This window comes from Mesocricetus auratus, unplaced genomic scaffold (genome assembly GCF_017639785.1).
Source record: "Mesocricetus auratus isolate SY011 unplaced genomic scaffold, BCM_Maur_2.0 Super-Scaffold_100707, whole genome shotgun sequence".
NCBI lineage: Eukaryota > Metazoa > Chordata > Mammalia > Rodentia > Cricetidae > Mesocricetus > Mesocricetus auratus.
Window position 1 is genome coordinate 9,958,876 of NW_024429269.1, and position 22,290 is coordinate 9,981,165.

A 22,290-nucleotide genomic window follows, 5' to 3' on the forward strand; every position below is an offset into this window, starting at 1 on the left:
CTAGGAGGCTAGGAGGATTCTGGGAAATGCAGTGAAGAGAGTTGTTGCCATGTGATCTTCCTGGGAAAAGGACACAAGTCTGCGTCCTCAGTAAGATAAGGTCTTATAAAAATATATGTTGGTAATTATGGGTAAATAATTAAGTCAGAGCTAGCCGATTAGAAACCATAGCAAATGGCCAACAGCTTTATAATTAATATAGTGTCCTGTGTGTTATTTGGGGGCTAAAGCAGCAACAGGACCCAGGCAGGAATCCCACAACACAGTAAAAAATGGTTATACCACAAAAAATAATCTACAATTAAACACAAAGGCCCTCCAAAATTCCCAAGCATTCTTCACAGAGACAGAAAAGCAGTCTTAAAATTCATATGGAAGCACAAAAGTATTCCTGAGCAGAAATAACATTGTTTGGTTTCAAGTTATATTACTGACCCATAGAAACCAAAGCATCATGGTAGTGACACAGAACCAGGAGCATAGATTGGTGGGCCATATGAGAAGACCCAAATTCAAACACACACAGCCACAACACCGGATTTTCTATAAAGGCAGCAAAACTAAAATTAGAGTAATGCCTGACTCTGCTTCTTGTTGATGTAATAGACACTATGACCAAAAGCAAATTGGTAAGGTATGGGTTTATTTACACTTAGAGTTTACACTCCACCAATGTAAACAGCTCAGGGGCCAAAGTCTGCAATTCACCCATGATCTTCTGAGTTCCAAGGGCTTGGGCAGTTGCATCTCTAGCTTGCCACCCACACCACACATGGATTGTGTCAGAGGCTCAGGTGGCTCCATGCCACACCCGTTTCTGTCCTTGGTGGTTGTCCCTCAATCCTGGCGTCTCCAATAAGCTGTAGTCCCCACTTTATCTGAAGCTGAACCTTCATGAAAAGTTTCATTTAAGCTCTCTTCAGGGACTCTGATCCTGCTTCATGGTGCTAAGCCTCAACTATTCTCCATAACTCCTTTAAATACTGAGGTTTTATGCTGCCCAAACTAGCCCATGTGAGAGACTCTTCAACATCACCAAGTTTGGCTATCAGCACAACATGTAGCCTTGACCCCCTGTGGAGTGTATCTTCTGGTAATGAAACCTGAGGAAATGTTTCCAAAAAAGTTTACCTCACTGATGTTGGTTTCTTTTTAATCACAGTGAATTTCTCAGCATAGCTAACCAGCATCAATTGTCCCAAGAAAGCAAAGGTTCACTTCAGTGGTGCTGGTCTCTTGTTAATCACAGCTGAATCTTCAGCCCCAGATGATCAGAAATCCATATTCTCAAATCGAAGTGTCACACAAATATCCCAAATAGGGTCTTCGCTTCCCTCTGGAACTACACAAAGCAGTCCTCCGTTGTCTGCAGTGCTCTCAACACTAACTTCTAAGTTCCCACAATGGTTCATCAAGTTCTAAACACTCAGTGACTTTTCCAGCCCATAGTTCTAAAAGGTCCTTTCGCAATCCTTCACAAAACAACATGGTCAGCTCTGTCACAGCCATTCCATGAACCTGATGTAAATTTCTGTTCTATTTTTCTTTCTGCTGCTATAGCAAAGATGATTATCAAAAGTAATTTGGCAAGGAAGGGGTTTATTTCATCTTACAGCTCATAATCCATCACTGAGGGAAGTCAGAGCAGGATCTCAAGGCAGGAAACTGGAGGCAGGAACTGAAGGAGAAACCATGCTGGAGTTCTGTTTATTGGTTTGCTTCCCATGGCTTGCTCAGACTGCTTTGTTATACAACCCAGGACCAGTTGGCCGGTGGTGTCACCACCCACAGTAAGTTGAGCCCTCCCATATTAGTCATTAATCAAGAAAATGCCCCACAAAACTGCTGATAGACTAATCTGAAGGAGGTATTTTCTCATCTTAGGTTCCCTCTTCACAGACAACCCTAACCTGTGTCAAGTTGACAAAAACAAAAACTTTCCAGCACAAGAAAAAGGGAGTTTTTTTAAACAAACTGTGCTTGAAATTGTCTATCTGTGTTAGAAGAAGGAGACTAGATCCCCATCTCTAACCTTGAACATGAGCCAACTCCAGATGAATCAAAGACCTTAAATGAGACCTGAAACTCTGAAGCTGTGAGGGAAGCAACGTTCAGGATGTATATATAGCCTGGGGTTTCTGAAAAGAACTTGAGTTTCTCAATGAATAATGCCAAGAACTGACAAGTGGATTGCATGGACTAAAACTGCTTCTGCACAACAAAGGAAACAATTCAGTGAAGAGACAATCTACTGAATAAGAAAAAAAACCCACTAACTACATATCTGATAGAGAATTAGTATCTAGACTATATGAAGAATTCAAGAAGCTTAAACTAAACTAAGAAATCAGATAACATAATCAACATGTACAGATAGACTAATAAAATGAACAGATGTATATCTCAAAAGATGAAGTGTAAATTTCCAACAAACATATCAAAAATGTTTACCATTATGAGCCATCAGAGAAATGCAAATTAAAATTACATTGAGAGTCCATCTTAACCCAGTTAGAATGGCATTAAGAAAACAAATAACAAATTCTGGGGAGGCTGAGGGAAAAGGAAAACCCTTACTTATACACTGTTGGTATGAATGCAGACCTGTGTAACCACTGTGGAAATCAATACAGAGGTTTCTCAAAGAACTAAAACTATACATATCCTATGAGCCAGCTACACCACTCCCAGATATATGCCCACAGAACTTCAGGTCAATAACTATATTTGTACATCAGTGCTTATGGAAGGACCATTTACAGTGACTTGGATCATGACATCCACCCAGGTGTGCAGAGGAATGGATAAAGGAAATATGGTATATATGAACAACAGTTTTCCTCAGTCTTAAAGAAAAATGAAGTTAAATCACTCAAAGAGAAATATGCATTGAAGAATCTCATATAAGTGAATCTAGCCAGACTCAGAACAACAAATACTCCATTTTTCTCTCATTTGTAAATCTAAGGTTATATATATATAATCACACATATATGATATGTGAGTAAAAACTTAGAAAACTGAAGGACTGAAGAGGACTAAAGGGAGGTGAGGAGTAAAAAAAAGGGTGGCTGGAGTTATAGAATGGAAAGATCAAAACACAGTGTATTACTATGAAATGTATCTGATATGAATAGTCTTTTGGAGCCCAGGCCTCTGGGAAATAAATAAATGCCAACAAAGCACCGTAGTTTACAGGTGGTTTTTGCTCCCTCAAGCTCTACATAGGAGACTGAGATCTCCCGAAGTCTCTGCGCTCCTCTCCATCCCTTCCTGCATCCTGCTTTCTCTTGTTTTCTAGCAACTTCATCTCACAGAGAGTTAATCCTTACAGTTCTGAGCTGTCAGAAGCAATCAGCAAATCAACATGCGCTTTCTGCCTCCCTTTCGTCCTCCTCCACTCCTGGAAAATAATAATCTATGCCTATAATCTATAGTCTATGCCACTCTGACACCAAGTCTCACACAGCTAAATGAGTATCTCTAGCCTCTCTCTCTCTCTCTCTCTCTCTCTCTCTCTCTCTCTCTCTCTCTCTCCTCCTTCTCCTCTTTCTCCTACTGTCCCTCTCTCCCTCCCCTCTCAATGCCCAAAATAGACATAACATCAAAAATTATTTACAGTTTGGAGTGTAGCTCTGTAGGAGAGTACACACATGAGGACTTAGGTTCCGTCTCCAGGAACACACACACATACATAAGAAAGAAATAGAAAAAGACAGGGAAGAGGGGGGAAAAAGGAGGGAGTGAGAGGGAGAAGAGAGAGAGAGAGAGAGAGAGAGAGAGAGAGAGAGAGAGAGAGAGAGAGAGAGAGAATTATTCACTAAATGCAATCCCATTACCTGTCATAGAATCTGAGTCTGGCTCAATGAAATACATAAGGACACTATGATCAGTGCATGCACCTGTGTGTGTGTGTGTGTGTGTTTGTGTGTGTGTGTGTGTGTGGTATGTGTGCATGTGTGTACATATAAAGAACACAGGACAACCTTGATATTGTTGCTCAAGGGCCATCTACCTTATTTTGTGAGTCAGGGTCTCTCATTGACATGGAACTTTCCAAGGCGACTAGGCCACTAGCCATCAAACTCCAGGGATGCACTTGTCTCTGTCTCTGCAACACTATATGCCCAGGTTCTTTACATGGGCTCTGGGAATCGAACTCAGGTTCTGGGGATCAACTCAGTCTTCATGCTCTTAGAGCAATCAATCTACTGACAGAACTATCATTCACTCTATACCCAGGATCGAGTTTTTGTTTTCTTTTCTTTTCTTCTGTTTTGTTTTGTTTTTTTAAACCGGCACTAAGTGGGTTATCCAACAGCTATGCTGATGGGTTTTCTCTGCCTTCTGTTTTCCATGATGGCAGAAAGAACAGGAATTTTAAATTACACAATGCATATGACATCATAGCTCTGGGCAATGTTAGAGTATTTAGCTAATTTTCCTTATTTCTCTGAAACCTGAAAACTACTACAAATACACGGGCTATTTCAGAGGATTTCATGGGCTTGCCTGATCATTTTCAGCTCACAAATCTCCACTGAGCCTCTTCACTTTTTCCCTTGTCTAGAAACACGTCTGCTCTTTTTACTCTTGATTTACAAGCCAAATTTGGCAAGCAGTTCACTTACATATGCTGATTCAGGCTTATTGAAGGCAGGTGCACACTTTAATATATGTGGGTACAGGGACCCCCTTCCAACCAATAAAAGAATACTGGGCATGTTCTCATGTGGAATATCTGCCCGCTTTTATTCATAAACCTGAAAATCTGGGGCATTTGTATTGCCTTCACATATTACCATGAACAAATTAGGATAGGCAGAAATAATGTCAGAGCCCTACAATGGTACCATATTAAAGAAATTTGAGCCAAACTCTCCTGAAAGGGATCCCAAAGCTGAGGGCTATGCTGTCTTCATGCTTTTGTATTAACGCTATGTAAACATAGCCACACTGCTCCACAGGGACAGGTAAATGCAATACCACATTTCCATCAAAGCAAGACGTGCGCACAGCCCTTCACTAGTACGGGAAAATGAAGCCACTTCAACAGATGCATCATTGTTTGTAGTAGACAGAGCTGTGAGCAAGCAGTGGATACGAGAAGACCTCATTTAGTGACCTCCAAAGTGCCTGCGTCACTGTGGTGACCAGTCCTGGATGTAGGCCCACTCAGCTCTCAGGTGTAAGATGAACACAGCCACCGGTGACAGTATCTGATAGTCACAGGTCAACACAGCAAGAACCTTGTAAGTAGGTCTGCTCTGTCCCTAGGGCAGCCCAGTGAAGAAGACAAGGATGAGGTGGACACCCTCTGTCCGCGCCTTACCAATGTGCACAGACTCTGTGTCTGGGAAGGAAGTTATCTGATAGTTTGCTAATACCCAGGGTAGATAGTATGGACCCATGCAAGTTGAATAGAAGGTACACCTACGGTAACTATCAAATGTGTTACAGGGATGGAAAGATGGTCAAATGATGTTTCCCAAATAGCTCCCTAAAAATGCAGTGATCATCTTTAGGCAAACATAAAAAAAACTCATGTCTGCAAAATTATGCTCTCTCTTTCCATAATCTCCTGGACTAATGTAATGGCAGCTCATCTATATTTGATCTTTCTTTAATTCCCTTTCTTTTGATTCCTCTGTATTCTACTTCCCCCAATAGGAAGAAAACGAACAGATTTTTTTAAATTTGCAAATCATTTACCTAATCCAGGACTCATATCTAAAAATATCTAACAATAATATAAAGAAAACTAATACAACAAAAATGGAGAGAGGCACATGGTAAACCTGCTCCCAAGGTAGACTGGGAATGCCCACCAAGCAGGTCACAGGACAGTCAGCACCAGTCAGTAGGAACATCAAATCTGTGTGACACCATTTCACACACTTAAGAAACCTGACACACATAAAGCAGGCAGAACTTGTTTGCACTGCTGTGGGAGCTGAGGAGGCCGACAAACTGGAGACCTCCATGGCCTGTGGTGGTCTGGTTCCACCGCTTCAGTCACTCTGGCAACATCTTCAGAAACTGCCCCTGCTTCACCACAGTGCAACACTAGATTCATCTCAAGATAAAGTGAGCATCATAAAACACATCCTAAGAAGCCTGCTGAGGCATCAAGCATGCACTCACAGTGTGAGACTCGCCTGGATGTGAAGACCTGAAGTCTGCTCTCACCTCTGTGACCATGCTGACTTGGTAGGCCTGTCACGCTGCTTCTAAAACAATGATGCTCTCACACACCCGCTGCCCCAGCCCTGTGCTCTGGAATGGCTTCATCCTCCCCACCCCCCAAAGCCACAATCCGTCCTTTCATGCGCTATCATTTATCTGCGGAATCTAAAATTCAGCTTCACTCCTCAAAAGGTGGTGAGTGTGGTGTCATCGGTGCCCTTTTGTTGAGACCTATCATTTTACATCACTTCATTTCCATGAGAGAAAGATGGGATATTAAGTTCCCTCACTCAGGACTAAGCATCTACCAGAGCAAACCCAACACAGGGCTGATATTCACAGGTGGTTTTGTTTCTTCTACCAGAGGGGTTTGACCGGGAGGTGAGTGAAAGTCGAACAGATCCACCGGGCAGTGGCACAGCCTCTGAGAAGCCCTCCACATGAGTTACCTCATGAATCACAGGTGCAGAGCATTCTGACGGCTTCAGCTCATGCAGCTGAGGTAGGATAAATGTCATTTCAATTAGATATACCAATACACACCTCATTACAGATGTGTCCCCCACTTCCAGGACATGTTGCAGGGGCTGCCTGTACATTGTGGCTGGATAGTTTCAGAGGAAGGTTTGCCATGATCAAGGATACAGACTTGGTGTCTGTACCCACTGCTTTTCTCTCTGCTGTGACAAATGTTTCACAAAGCGACTTATGGAAGGAAGGGTTTGTTTTGGATTCGGATTCTGGGGACTGGGTCCATCATGGCCAGGAAAGTACAGCCGCAGGGATAGGAGGCTGTGACGCACTGCATCCACAGCCAGGAAGCAGAAAGAAATGGATGCTAGTGCTCAACTCACTTTCTCCTGTTTATTCAGTCTAGGATCCCAGAGCACAGACTCCTACTGTCCATGTCTAGGGTGGTTTTCCCCCTTCTCAGTGTAGAATACAGAAAATCCTATAAGACATACCCAGATACTTATTTCCATGGTGAGTCTCAGCCCCACCAAGCTGACGGTTGAGATGCAGCACCACAATCAATAAGTGACTGACAGAGCATTCAAAGTCAAGTGCTCCACAAAGTCAGGTCGGCAAAGCCTGTGCAACCCCCTCCACTGTTGGACCACCCCAGTCTGACACCATTGCCTGTGGTCACCTAGATCTCCAAATCTCTGAGGACAAGGGGGAAGAGGAGGAGGGGAAGGAGGGGGGAGGAGGCTTCTTGAGCGTGCACTGCATCACTAAAGTTCAGCCCTTCAAAGGACGTAAGATTACCAAGCAATACCAGACTCCAGGGGAGGTAATGCTGAGATTAAGCATTAGCGAGATAGAGCCATCCAGGGCCCTCCCCAGCTACCTCTCTAAGCACTGTGTCTTCTTATGACACTTTCCCGTGTGTGTGGCTTGTTGGCAATTACACAAATGCAGTGTCAGTGTATCATATGTACCTCTCCATACATCTTCCCAGGGGTGCTTTTAAAGCAACAGGGTTGTACCCCGACTTTCTGCTAGGAAGCTCTGACTTACTCTTAACATTTCAGCAACCAGATAAAGCTCTGCTCTCAAGGATTGCCACAAGCCTGCCAGGTGCTCAGAACCAACACTAGGGCGCTCTAGGACCTAGACTGTGGACAGAGGACTGGCTGGAGTGATGTAGGGAAAGGGGTCTAGCAGTTATGTTAGATGTAACAGTTATACTGGCAGGGAGAGGAGGGGAGAGAAGGGGAAGGGAGGGGAGGGGAGGGGAAGGGAGGGGAGGGGAAGGGAGGGGAGTGGAGGGAAGGGGAGGGGAAGCTCAGCTCTCATGAATCACCAGAAAGTAAAGAATAGACAAGAATGTACCATCCAAGGCACTAGGTAGGGCAAGAAAACTCAGAAGTTATCTTAGGCATTGATGGTAGCTGAAGAACAGGGTCAAGCCATTCCCTCAGGAAACCCAAGAGCCTCTGGCCTCCCAGTTCCCAATACTGGCCCTGTCCCTTAACTCAAAAGGAAGTATCCAGCCTACCACCCTAGCCACTACTGGCTTCAGAACAGGGCTAGTCCTTCTTGTACAGCCCCAGAGGAAAGCACTGAAGACTGTCCCCCAGGAGTGACACAAAACCTCCAAGCTAACGGGAAATGACAAAGGGTACCGAGTCACAGCTTACCAAGAAGAGTCACCTCAAACACATTTGGCACCAGGTTCAAGGGTAAATCGAAGGAGCAAAGACTGTTGTGAAAACAGTGTAAGAAAACACCTGAGATGCAGGAGCCCAAAATAGGGGCAGGTGTCAGGAGAAGAACAGGAAGGCCTATCTTTACTGTATTAGCAGCAGCGAAACTTCACCTGACGAAGTCACACAGCATAAGTAGAGGGAATCAAATATGCCTGGACTTTGGAAGTGCACAGGACGGCTCATTTTAGATCAAAGCCTTTAAAGATAAACACACTATAGGGAAAGAACAGGGCACGGGATGAGGGGGAGGTTGAAAGCTGTCTCCCACCTCTCCCCCAGTCCTCCCGCCCAGGAGCACCGTGCTCTCTCATACCACAGTAATCAGTAAAGCCCTTTCCCTGCTGGGAGGATGGGGGAGCCTGGCAGCCCAGACGTTCCTTGCTCTGTTTTTCTTCTAGTGCAGATATCACTGCTGAAGACCACTCAAGAGCTAGGCCTCACAAGTCCCTGTGTGTCCTCACAATGACCACACACACACACACTCACACACACACACACACACACACACACACACACACACACAATTCACTCGGGAGACCCAGGCTCTGAGTGCTGGCAAGGTTTGCCCACGACCGCACACCTAGCAACTGAGAGAATGGGAGCCAAGGGCAGTTTTGGCTGATTCTGAAACCACAGTTAGAAACTACACTTCTTAAACAATTCATCGTGGATTGCTTAATACGCTCCTGCGAGGTACTGGTAAGTGTTAAGCTGTAACACAGCATAAAGCTGGGCACGGTGGCTAACATCTGCCATCCTGTCATCTGGGAGGTGGAAGGATTAGGAGTTCAAGGCCTGCTTTAGCTACAAAGTTTGAAGCCAGCCTGAGCCACATGAGACCTTGTCTCAAAACCACAAAATAAATAAATAAATGAATAAATAAATAAGTAAATATGCAGAGCTTGAGAGATGGCTTGGTGAATAAGACCTTTGATGTGCAAGAATGAAGACCTGTGCTCATGAAAAGCTAGGTGTGGCCCCACATGCCTGTAACATGTGCTGGGGGCATGCCAACAACAACAAAAAAGTCAGCCTCCAGCCTATGCAAAACAGGGCGCTCCAGGTTCAGTGAGAACCCACCTCAAGAGAGCAAGGCAGAGAGCAATAGAGGGGATACCAGATGCCCTCCTCTGGGCTCTGCATGTGCCTGCACACACGTTCATTTAAACAATGCACACTAGCACATCTGTGCTGGCTAGTTTTGTTTCAACTTGACACACACTGAAGCCAGCTGAGAGGAGGGGACTGCAGTTGAGAAAACACCTCCATAGAATGAGGCCGGTGACAAGCTGGTAGGGCTTTCTTAGTTAGCTATTGATTTTGTGGGTGGTTCCCTCCCTGGGCTGTGGTCCTGGGTTCTTTAAGGAAGCAGATTGAGCAAGCCATGAAGAGCAAGCCAGTAAGCAGCACCCCTCCATGGCCTCTGCATCAGCTCCCGTGTCCAATTTCCTATCCTGTTGACTTCCTTCAATGATGATGAACAGCGATGTGCAAATTTAAGCAGAAATAAACCCTTCCCTCGCTGTCTTTCTTTGGGTCATGGTGTTTCACTGCAGCAATAAAAACCCTGACTAAGGCAGCACTGATTTTTTTCTAATGTAAAGAAACAAGAAAAATAAATCCAAGCCAGCATTTTTCAAAAGTATGACCTGGGGAGCACCATCAGGGGGATCTCTGGGGTTGGAATTGCCTTCATTTGTTTCTTCCACGTTTGCTTTCCCTCCCCATTTTACAGTGATGCTTCCCTAGGGCTGCATGGACCAAACTATCTTCCTGTTGATTGATGGCTTATATGTACTCCAAATACATACTTTAAATTTTTCTCAATTTCATCTCCCCAACAGTAAACACTGACACATTTAACTCAAATAAATGATGTTTAAGAACATTGTGGACTCCTGAGATGAGGAAAGTCAGAATCGACCATTTAAATCAACTGGATCAGAACCTGATGTTCAGATTCGTGGAGAGGTTTTCCTATGCCCGCCTTTTACTCTTAAATGATCACAAGAAAATGAGGAGGGATATTTGATCTGAAGGAGGTGCGGTACCATCCATAAAACAGACTGGCGCTGCAGTTTTCATAAGGAATTTATATTGTACACTTGAAAGCTGGAGGCTTTTCAAGAATGCATCATGAAACCACCCACGGTGAACCATTTCTCAGGACACAGAATTGATAATGCAGCAGCCACTCCAGATTTGAAGCTGGTTACTTCAAACGTGAGATTTTCGGAAGAATCATTCATTATTAGAAGTAGCAATATCATCATCATCATCATCATCATCATCATTTTGAAATCTTATCAGTGTTTTAAGAAGTACTCACAGCCTTCAGATGTCCTGTAACTAATCATGTGCCACTATTTTCACTAGACGACGGTTATGTGGTCGCAGTGTTGTACCACAGGTCCTGATGGAGTCTGCAATTTGATTTGCCGGGTTTTTTTTTTTTTTTAGCTATAGAGGTTTTAGCTGCTTGTCTTAACTAATTGATTGACACCTAGTTGTTTGATGTTGATTTAAAGCTCTGCTTTGATGGGTTATTAAGTCAACAAAATAAATAGGAAACTGAAAACCCACCGTTTGATTTATAACCAGGAGACATGGAAATCCATGAACATAATGCCTCGGCAAAATTAAGAGTTCTGTTGACCCCATGAATGTTAAAATTACCAGCCTGGCATACCTGTACAGCTGTGTGAGCTGGGCCTACCCCAGCCACCGTCTTCTGGAACACACCCTTATCCTCTGAAGAACAATGTCAATTCCTATCGTCGGCAGCCTTCGTTGCAGCTGGAAAATTCTGGAAACAGTTGGAAAAGAACAAAATGAACTAAAAAAGAAAAAACAATTCTCCCAAAGTGTAGCCTCCCAGAGACCTTCAAGAGCGGTAGTTCTGATTTTGATTAACCCACGCTGGAACACGGTGTGCTTGGGCACAAAGTGGGCAGAATGTTTCGACTCTTCTACATCATCCTCGTGAAGTTGTACTGTTTTCTTCCAAGAACCGTATTAGGTATAGTTATTGGGAAGACACCCACCAAGCATTCCCCCCCCACACACAAATAACCTGCCTCTCTGGTCCCTCCACTGACACATGAATTCCTTGTGTTTCCATGAGGAAAGGCTCCCATTAAAATATCAGCCTTGGGCTCGAGGAGATGGTACAGTGGGTAAGAAAACTGGTGACACAAGCATGGAGATCTGAGTTCAGATCCTCAGCACCTCATAAATAGGGGGTGTGGGCAGGAGCATTGGGGAGGAGGGGGACAGGAGTGCCCATAACTCCAGTGTTCGGGAGTGGGAGACCTGATCCCAAAACGACAAGCTCCAGGTTCGTTTAGAGACACTATCTCAAAGGAATAAGGAGGAGAGCAGTGGAGCTGGGTCCTGAACATTCTCTCTGGCCTCCATGCAAGCAAGCATATAGGTACATACCACACACCACACATACCTGCACCCACAACACATACACACACCTGTGTACCCACCACACACACATATACACACACCTGTGCACACCATACACCACACACATACCTGTGCACACCATACACCACACACACACACACCTGTGCACACACCATACACCACACACACATACACCTGTGCACACCATACACCACACACATACACACCTGTGCACACCATACACCACACACACACACACCTGTGCACACCATACACCACACACATACACACCTGTGCACACCATACACCACACACACACACCTGTGCACACCACACACACACACACACACACACAATTACAAACTGACTTTTCTTCTCCCCTCAGTCTTTCACATGGGAAAGAATGGCTGACCCCTAAGCCATAAGAAATATAAAGACTTAGGTCATGTGTTCTGCCTCCTTCTTGTCAGCTCACCACAATTGTCTCTTGGATGGGACATTGTTGTATGTGAGAGTTTTGCTCTCCTCTCTCATGGGCCTGGGTCCTGGGGGGCTGAGTCTGACTCAGGATGGGACACCCCAACACCCTTATCAATAGATATGACCCTCCACAATCGATCCAAGCTCAAGTAGACAAGAAGACGCTCAAGTGTTTATAGACACTCCAGTCTACAGTGCACACACGGGGACCCTGAAGAACAATCAGGGGACTGTCATTTGGAAGAGACACATGTTCACACACAGACAGCGACAGTATGAGATGGTTTTGAGCTTCAGCTGCATAGCCTTGGTTGGGGTGGGACTCTGCCCTTTCCAATACTTTGGAGCTCATGCTGTTTCTTAACAGGCTGGAATTCAGCAAATACTGGTCACTTGGGGCATTAACTAAGAGGACGGCAAATTGGAACCTTTGAAAACTGCTTGGGGCATTGGCACAGGAGTAAGCCAGGGCAGCTGACACATGGATTTTCTTGTAGTGGAAAAAGAGTCACCCTCCACACAGGGCTTTAACCATCAGAATACGGAATAATATGCAACTGCCTGCACTGTTTCTCAGGTAAGCCAACAGGGTGAGAGGCTGGGACTGGAACCCTTTAAAACAGTCAGCCAGAAAAATGCCTTTCACGTAAGTCTGAGGACGCCCACGGTGAAAAGCTGCATGTGGTAACACATCTGGAACCACAACAATGAGGAGATATAAACAGGCACATCTCTGAAGCTGGCTGGCAAGCCAGCCTAGGCACTTAGTGAACTCTGTGTTCAGTGAGAGACCCCAGTCTAAATCAACCAACAAACTAATCAACAGAGAAGAAAGACTGCAGAAAACACCTGGTCTCTCACATGTGCCTGCATGTGTATGTGTGGTATACCCATGAACATGCAGACAGCACAGCAAATAAATAATAAAATCAGAATGTCGACTGGGGGCTTTGTGCCACAGGAATCTATGTGGCACTTGCTTTTGACGCGTTTTATACAGGTGCTCTTTCTTGCTCAGCACCTGAATTCAGGCCACAGGAAGAATGAGATGGACACGCTTCTGGCTGTTGCTGCCTCTACCTTTGAAGCCATTCCAACCTCGGTCCATGTTACCTCAAATTAGCACAATTTTTAGAAATTATATGAGGCTCTGACTTTAGGTTCCAACAAAACGACTGTAGCTTCATCCCCCATGGGATTATACATTTTTATTTAAAATGACAGAAAAGAATACCTCTTCAGTCCGCTAAAGGGTTACAGATTTGTAGAGATATACCTTGCCTCCCGTTGGTCCCCTCACTTGGTAAACTCCTGAAAGATGGTAGATTTGAAAAAGAGGACAGACAATGATCATGAGCAATCAATCAATCAATTAATCAGTCAATCAATCAATAACTTGATAAAATGACTGCAAACTCCAATGTGTTTTAAAAAGCCTGGAATATTGGGCTTCTAAGAGTTCTGTTTGCTTGAATGAATAATCAAAGAGAAACAGGATGAACCTGAAAAGCCAACTTCAGCTTCAATGTCAGATCAGGCTGCTTTTACAATGAAAACAAAATAGTGAGAGACAGGAGAGGCATCGAAAGAAATGTTGGGATTTTTAAAAGCTGACCTGAGACTGAAGAGATAAGAGGAGGAAAATCGCATCTTTATTTTAGATGACAAAGGGAGAAAGGGACTCACAGGACTCACCATTTTGAAAAGGGGATACAAGAGGAAGGGACTGGGTTTTAGTTGTTCTGTTTGAAGAGATAAATGGGGACCAAAGACATTCAGTGAGCGAGATGAGACACGCTCTCTGCAAGGGGCTGCGGCGATTCCCTCACAGCAGCCAGGGTGCTGGAAACAGGCCAGAATCCTCCCAAATGTCACACTGTCAAAAGGCCTTTGGCAGCACCCTCCCCTGAAAACAGCTTCCTGTGGTCAAAGAGCCTATGAGTGTGGAGGGTGGGCACCACCAACCCTGAAAACAGATTCACAGGGTCAAACGACCTGGGGTGAGGCACAGTCCCTGGAAACCGATTCACATGGTTAAAGAGCCTGGCAGGGGTGTAGTGGGGCACCATACCTAACAAGAGCCTCACATGGTGGGTCAAAGGGCCTAGAGTGGGGTAGGGAACTACCATCCCTGAAAACAGCTCAAAGATGCCCCAGAAAGACTCTAGGTAACTCAAGTAGCTAGAGATGGTGTAGTAGACAATGGCCCAAAACTATTATAAAACAGCTGACTTTGTTTGCAAGGAGAAACTTGAAGATATGCAATACAGTAATAACCACCAGTCTGCATATGTAATGTAGTCCAGTAAGAAGAAGGTGCCTAGTGTCACTGTGAGGATCTCAGTTTGTGGAAGTGCATTACACTGCTCTTACTACACCTAATTGCTTTTCCTAGACCGTGTCCACAACATCAAGAAATGCATGACTATAAAGTGAGGCGACTGAAGTCACATAGGCTGGTCTGTGTGCCACCTGAAGGGACTAGAGACATCCGACGGCACCTGTGACTTTGGCATGCTAGCCTTCAAACCCACACAGCAATAAGCAACAATGCCTTGGTCCCGTTCAAGATGTTGTGTTTGAGCCAAAAACCGCAGTAGAGTCAGAAGACTGCATGGGCTGCAAGTGCATGGCCAAGGGTTCTCCCACAAGGGCTGAGAGTCTGGAGTGTTCAGCCTAAGCCCTAGGAGCAAAAATTCTAAGACCATAGAACTCCAGATTATAATGTGTGTTTCGCATTTGAACCAAGCTAACCCTACCAGCATGGTCTGGAATTTCCACAGGCAATAAACAACATGAAGATTAGTCCTGGTCCTAGAACTGAGCACAGAAACAGTTATAAAACTGCATGGTAGGAAGCAGTCATTGATCTTAGTGAACAGGATGGGAGAGTTGATGCCTAACATGAGCTCGCAGCTCAGACAGCACAGCTGGCAGAGAACAGGTTGCATGGGTAATGAAACATGTTTATAGGCACTGTAATATGGACACACTTCAATTCATACAAGAGATAAGAATGTCACAGTGAAAGTGAATAAATAAATAAATGAGCAATACTTAGAGGAATCAACTAGAAGTACTTAAAAAACAAAATTCAGAACATTCCACAACATATTACAAGTAAATTAATGAAACACTTGCAAACTGGGAAATCTAAGGAAATTGCCAACAAGGCATATACAGAGACCCAGGAGATGTGGAATATGAAAAAAAGGGGGTGTAGTCAACACAGAGAATAAAATGAACAGCTTCAGGTTGCATTCGAATCTTGAAATACTTTGTATTTATTTATTTATTTTAATTAGCATGCAGAGGATTTGGCTCTAGTGGCATTTCCAAACCAATTTATTCACCCTCGGTTCTCTTTGTACCCCCCGCCCCCTGTAGCCTCCTTGCTGCTCTCATGCCACGAGTGCCAAATCTTAAAACACTTGACTATCAGATGCCCCCTTACTGTTGTACTGTTACCCAATATTTCAGTTTTGCTTTTTCCAAAATTGTATTCATCTGAGTATTTATGCATTTATATGTATTTTTATTTGAGTGTCACAGCATGCAAGTGGAGGACAGAGGTTGCTCCAAGGTTGCTTCTCTCTTGCTACCTTGCAGGGTTTGAACTTGGGTTGTGAATTAAGCCTGTGCACAAGTGTCTTTATCCCTGGGGCCATCTTGCTGGCGTTTACTTGGTTACCAGCTCTCAAATTAGTTGTTAGCTATTGATAGTTCTCTGATGTATACTTGTTGAGATTACTGACATTTGTGGGCTTTGTTCAAAACAGATTTTTATGCCCAACTCCTTTTCTCTGTCTTCATTTCAAAGTATTTCTTTGACCTAATATTTTTGTTGCTATTTTGTTTTGTTCTAGGATTTATTTTTTATGTCAGTATATGTGCATTTCTGTACATGTCTGTATGGTGGTATCCCTAGAGCTGTGAGGGGATGACCTTGGAGGCCAGCAGAATGTGTCAGATGCCCTGGAGCTGAAGTTAGAGGGGTATATGAGTCCCCTAACATGGGTATTGCAAACAAAATGTGGGTCCTCTGCAATTCCCCCCATGCCCACACTTCCTCTTTCAGTAAGTGTCTAATACAAGGTCCAGAAAGAATTGAAGATGGATTAAAGTCCTAAATATGAAAAGTGTACCATGCATAGAAGATGTTCATTATGATCTTGCATTATGGAACAATTTATAACAAAACATACAAAAATCATAACCATCAGGAAAAACACATACTTGACAATATTAAAACTAAAATTTCTGTATCAGAAAAGATAGTATATATAATCAAGGCAGAGACTCCATCAACAATAAAAAGGAGGTGTTTGTACCCCAGACTGTGTAACTGTTGAGAAATTTTTCATCTGGGATCTAAGCGTGGTAATACAGAACTAATAATGGGAGAAGGGAGGGACTCACATGCCACTTGTCAGAATGACATTGATTCAGTTCCTTAGGGGGCAAACAGGGTGGTTCAAAGATACTCACCTCTATTCCAGCTGTCTTGGACATTTAACAGACATGGCTGCATAGCAAGGCAATGAAAATCGCCTGGGATGATCCAGGCAGCAACCAGAACCTTGGCTCTTGGGTTCTCCTATCCACTGTAAAAGTCTTCAAAGTGCATCTTACCAGAAATGCATGTGAGTAGTTGATGAGGGACCATTAGTAACAGCAAGACAATTATTATCAAGTTTCACCCAAAGAGGAATTGGGTCAACAGTCATTCATGTAATGGGATGTCACAGAGTCGCTGGCATAATCATATTTGCACATATAGTGTCATAAACTATAGTGAGGGCAAATAGTGGTAAAATAATATAGTATCATTCATGCATATTTTAGAACATAAAATACAAGCTGAAGAGATGGCTCAGTGGTTAGGAGCACTTCCTGGTCTTCTAGAGGACCAGAGTTTGGTCCCCAGCACTGACATCAGGCAGCTCACATTTCCCCGATCTGATGCTCTCTTCTGGCTTCCAAGAACAACATCCGTGTGCACATTCCCACACACAGACACAGACACAGATACACACACACAATTAAAACTAAAAATAAATCACGAAGTAGTCTATCTGCTCATCAATATATCATTATGTGAGAAAAACCCCCAAAGAATAAACAAAATTCACTCTAACTTCAGGGCAATGACTTCCTCCGCCTGAGCTAGGCAAAAGCAGAAAGAAAGGGGGATGGTTAGCTCCGTGTGTCTTTAAATTTTATTTTAACGACAGTCTGCATGCACAGGTATGTGACTGCTAGGACAGACAGCCCTTGCCTTGTCGTTTTTCAATGGGAACCATACCTGGCACTCTCTAGCTGAGCTTGCTGCTCGAGCCAGTCAGCTGTACGGTGAGAGGCTCCCCTGCAGATGGCCGCAATGCTCACCTGGCCCGCTACACGCCTCAGGCGCATGAGATTCATTTTCTCGCTGATATTTTTGAATCTTTGGCTTAGTTGGGATGGCCTCAGTGTACATGAAGACCACATCTGTGTTGTCCTGGTGGTGGTTACATACGGACAGATTCTAATATTCAGTTTGCCATTCAAATGCTTTTCTTGTTGAAAAGGGGTTGCTAACTGAATCTTCACAGACAAGTAGAAAGGAATTCTGGGTAACTAGACCTTGAAAAGGTTAAAAACAGAGAGAGGAGTGCATGCCATTCATATGAAACAAGGGCTGAGTTTACATCTGAGCTGCGGTTCTTATATTTCCTTTGATTACTTATGTCACATCTGATTTTATAGTGGATTTGAAGTGCTTTCCAGCCTTTTACAATTGACCTCTTAAGAACAAAAGAACCAGAACTATAGGGAGACTTTGTAACAGAAAATCCAGCGTGGATGGGCACAGGGTGACCACATCGTGTGGTGCCTCGTGGATCTGAACTCAGAATTCTCCACTAAGTAGCTTTCCCCTACACCAGTCAGCTGCCTCTGGCTTCGGCATTGTTACCTGTAGAGCAAACAGGACACTGAGAGCTCTTTATATGGCCATTTTAAGGATTAAATAAAGGGCTTATGTAAAGTGTCCGCTTAGGGCCTCAAAATAGGCCTTAGTACGTACTCAATAAATGTTTGATGATTTAATTGCTATTTTTATTGTAGCAGTTGAGCATGAGACATAACTCTATTTTCTCCCAGTGTAGAAGCAAAGAACGTAATTCAAGCAGTTACTTAGACACTGTTCATCAGGATTCATGGACAGACAAAAGGATGGATGGCTAGGGGATGGTATTGGGGGTGGAGAGCAGGGAGTGCTGGAGCAAGAGAAGTGGGCTTCCTGCTAGTTTGATGGAAACCACGTGGTTTGGCAAGTTCTAAGTCCTAAGAGTCCTTCATATGGTTCTCCAAATAATGGGCCTGGATCAACCAAATACACACCTGACATAAGTCGAGGCAGTTCAGTGTCCCACCCATTGTGTTCTTAAGGAAACAGAAATCCTGATAAATGTTCTGAGCCTCCACTCACTGAAAAGAATCACTGAAGCGTGTGAGCAAGCATGTATGCTTGCACACGTGCGCACATGCACGCATGTACACACACACACACACACACACACACACACACCTGCACTCACATCTACCATGGTGAGACTTTATTAAAGTGTCTGTAAGGCCAAATGACTCACTACCAAACACCAGCAAGCAGGCTCAATAGCACAGCTCTTTCCTTGTATATCCTTTATTACCAGAGAAGGATTTTTAGGGGAGTCACAAAATCACAAGGGTTCAAATTTAAAAGACCACTGGTATTCCAACATCTTCCCAGAAAGTATCAAATCATATGATCTTATTCTTTCTAGATGGTTCCATTGGCTTAATCATTCTAGGATTACATAGAAGAAACGAGATCCTATGAACAGGTGCCCTAATTATGAAGACATTTATAGCCACCATAAAATCTAGGGAAATTAGTATTCCTCCTCCTCTTCTCACTGCTTCTGATAATGGGATGGAGTGGGAAATGGGATATGAAAGGCACACATTGTTGTGTTTACCTAGCCTGGATCTTCACATATATGAAAAAAAGGTTGGTCATTTTTATCTGCTTCATTTCTATTATGATTCTAACAGGCTTCTCCAGGAGCAATTCTGTCTCTGATTTTATGGTGTGCCTTACAAAGGGACAACAAAAACTACAAACTTCTGTATTGAAGAAGTCTCTGGACTTATTGTTAAAATAGCCAGACATTCAGATTGCTATTTTAAAAGGTGGTACATTCAGTACTGTCTTTACAGGTTATTTTACTCAGTGTGTGCGTGCCTGCGTGCGTGTTCAGATGCTGTCCATGCGCTTGTCATCTTCAAGGACACTCTCCACCTCTTTTGACATAAGGGCTCTTATTGACCTGGGAGCTGGATTCACGTTCTCATGCTTGTAAGGCAAAGATTTTATAAACTAAGCCATCTCCCAGCCCTTACTCAAAATCTGAAATGTTGCTATGAGAAAATCCCAATGAAATTAATTATTTCACTAACAATTATTTTCATCAAAATTATCTTTATCTTACAAATTTGTAAGGACTTGATGATACTTTATTCTCTAAAAAAATCTATACATATCAGGGTGGGTGATATGTATAGATTTTTAAAATCCTAAGGTGTTCTGCATGTTACCAAAAAAGGATAGGTTTCTAGGTTAACCACAAAGAAACTTCTATAATAAGTTGAGAGCTGCACTAACCCATGGGGAGAGAGATGTGAATTAAGGGGGCAACTCATTACTATGCCCGCTTAAAATAGTAATAAGCTCACCCCTTGTGAAGCCAACCATGATTGCTTGCAAACTCTATAGTACTAGACCTGTTTCTTTCCTTCTGTGGGGTGAGCCTTAAATCCAAACAAGAATCAATGGATTCCCCTATAACATTCATGCCACTACTGCATCCTTGAGCATATCTGGCCTCACTGTTCATTATTGCAGTTCACAGGGTTCAAAGTTAGGTAAGACTGTTATGATTTTCTCCTAACAACCTTCCAGTACTTTGAAAGCTACCCAGCAGGGAGGAAGCTTCCTGGACAGTATCAATTGATTATCCATATTCTATGGCAAATATTTGTACTGTATTCAGCAATACCCTTACCATCGAGTTCTGGTAGGCAATCAAGAACAAAGGTAATAATAGCCTGGTGTGTTTCCCAAATACCTCTGACCAACAACTTGTGGGGTCACTGACACTGAAATAGGCTTTTTATTTAACAACTTCTGGTATGAACTCAATCCCCTGTGTAGAGTAAATCCAATTAAACACACACACACACACACACACACACTAAAATTATAGTTTCTATATGACTTTTTCAAACATCTTTATTGTTGGTTATCCTTACAGCAGACCAAAGTGTAGCAAATAAGTGTCTGTGGAGTGTTCAGTCACAAATGGCACATCTATACCACACCCCTCCCCAGGCCTCAGGGATGATCAAGAAGAGGGGGTGGAGGGACTGAGAATCAGAAGTCAGTAGGGACCAGAGTGAAACAGTGTCTTCTAGACATGACAGAACTGCTACATGTATGAACTCACAGCACACATCAGCTGTGGTTGCCTGCACAGGACGTATGCAAGACCAAGCCAGCAAGCAATGAATCAAGGAGGAGAGAGGGGTCCATGAGCCCCCACCCTAACTGAGGAGCTAGAGACACTTGGTGGCATCTAGAGGAGACAGAGTCTGTTTTCCTTAAGGGTGTGGTTCTGGTAGGTTGATCACAGTGAAGTGGATGGTCTCACACCCAGGACTCTGTCAGCAACACAAATTGGAGCTCATGAGTTATTTTTTTTAAGAAGTAAAAGAAATGAAGTTGGAGGTAGGACGGTAAAGGGTTGATAAGAGAGGAGTTAGGGAGAAGAGTGGGGGGATGAATATGATCAAAACATATATGAATTCTTAAAAGACTAATAAAAATATTAAAAGAAAAAGTGATAAGGACTTATCTGAATCATCTTGATATGAAAGTGAAATTCTTAAAATTCTCTCTCTTCTTTTGGCATTCTGATCCAAATACCCCCACAGAACTGGAAACTTGTAGAAACCACGACTAATTTTGGCAAAGTGTGGTATGAACTCCCTCTGCAAAAGGATCCCTCCACTGCCAGGAACATCTGCACCACATCTGTATGTGAAGTCTGGGTACCCCGCACCATCACGTTCTCAGGCGCTCCACAAAGGAAACCAAGCAACTGGCATTGTGCTTAGAGGTGGTTCCCATGAAACCAGGGACACGGGCTCAGTGCAGTGTTCACAGAGGCTAATTCATTTTCAAAGAAAGTGGTAAGAATCTAGGGTGGGGAAAGGTTTTCTGAGGTCTCTCTTGGCTAAAAATTCCATGGGAAATTCTGGCAAGCTCCTTCCCCACTCTGTTCCCACCTCTCAACTCTTTCCCTCAGTCCTCTTCCCAGGAAGTCTAGCATGTCAAAGAGAAACCTGCATCCTGTCTAGAGAACTCAAAGGCAGTCATCCCACACACAAATAATAGGAAATAAATATTAGAAAAGAGATGGTGAGAAATGACACCTTGGCTTAGCCTGGGCTGAAAAACCTAGGAAGAGTGTTTGGAGCAAGCAAACACCAGCTGGGAAATGAGGTTCAGACAGGGGGGCCCTGACCCTGAGTTCAGAGAGGGATGAGCAGGGCAAAGTATGTGTTCTGTTGTGTAACCTGAGTTTTTATGGCTATCTGCTGGTGGGTTGTTTTGCCTTGTTCTGGTCTATTTCAACATCCATTTATGCTGCACGACTAGCTCCTTCATAAACACATTTTTTACTCCACCTTGCCAAGCAGGAGTCCTCAGCCCTGGATCCATCCCAGTAATTGTAGGAGGTCTCTCCAATCAGATTTTTGGGAGCAAAGGCATGCAATGGTGGCCCGTTCACTTGAACTTCTCCACCGCACCCCCATAACTCTCCTCTTTGACGCAGACCAGGGCCCCTAGCAACACCAGCAACCTTGGCCCAGTCTTAACCACCAAGTGCTCTGATCTCAGGGCAAAAGAATC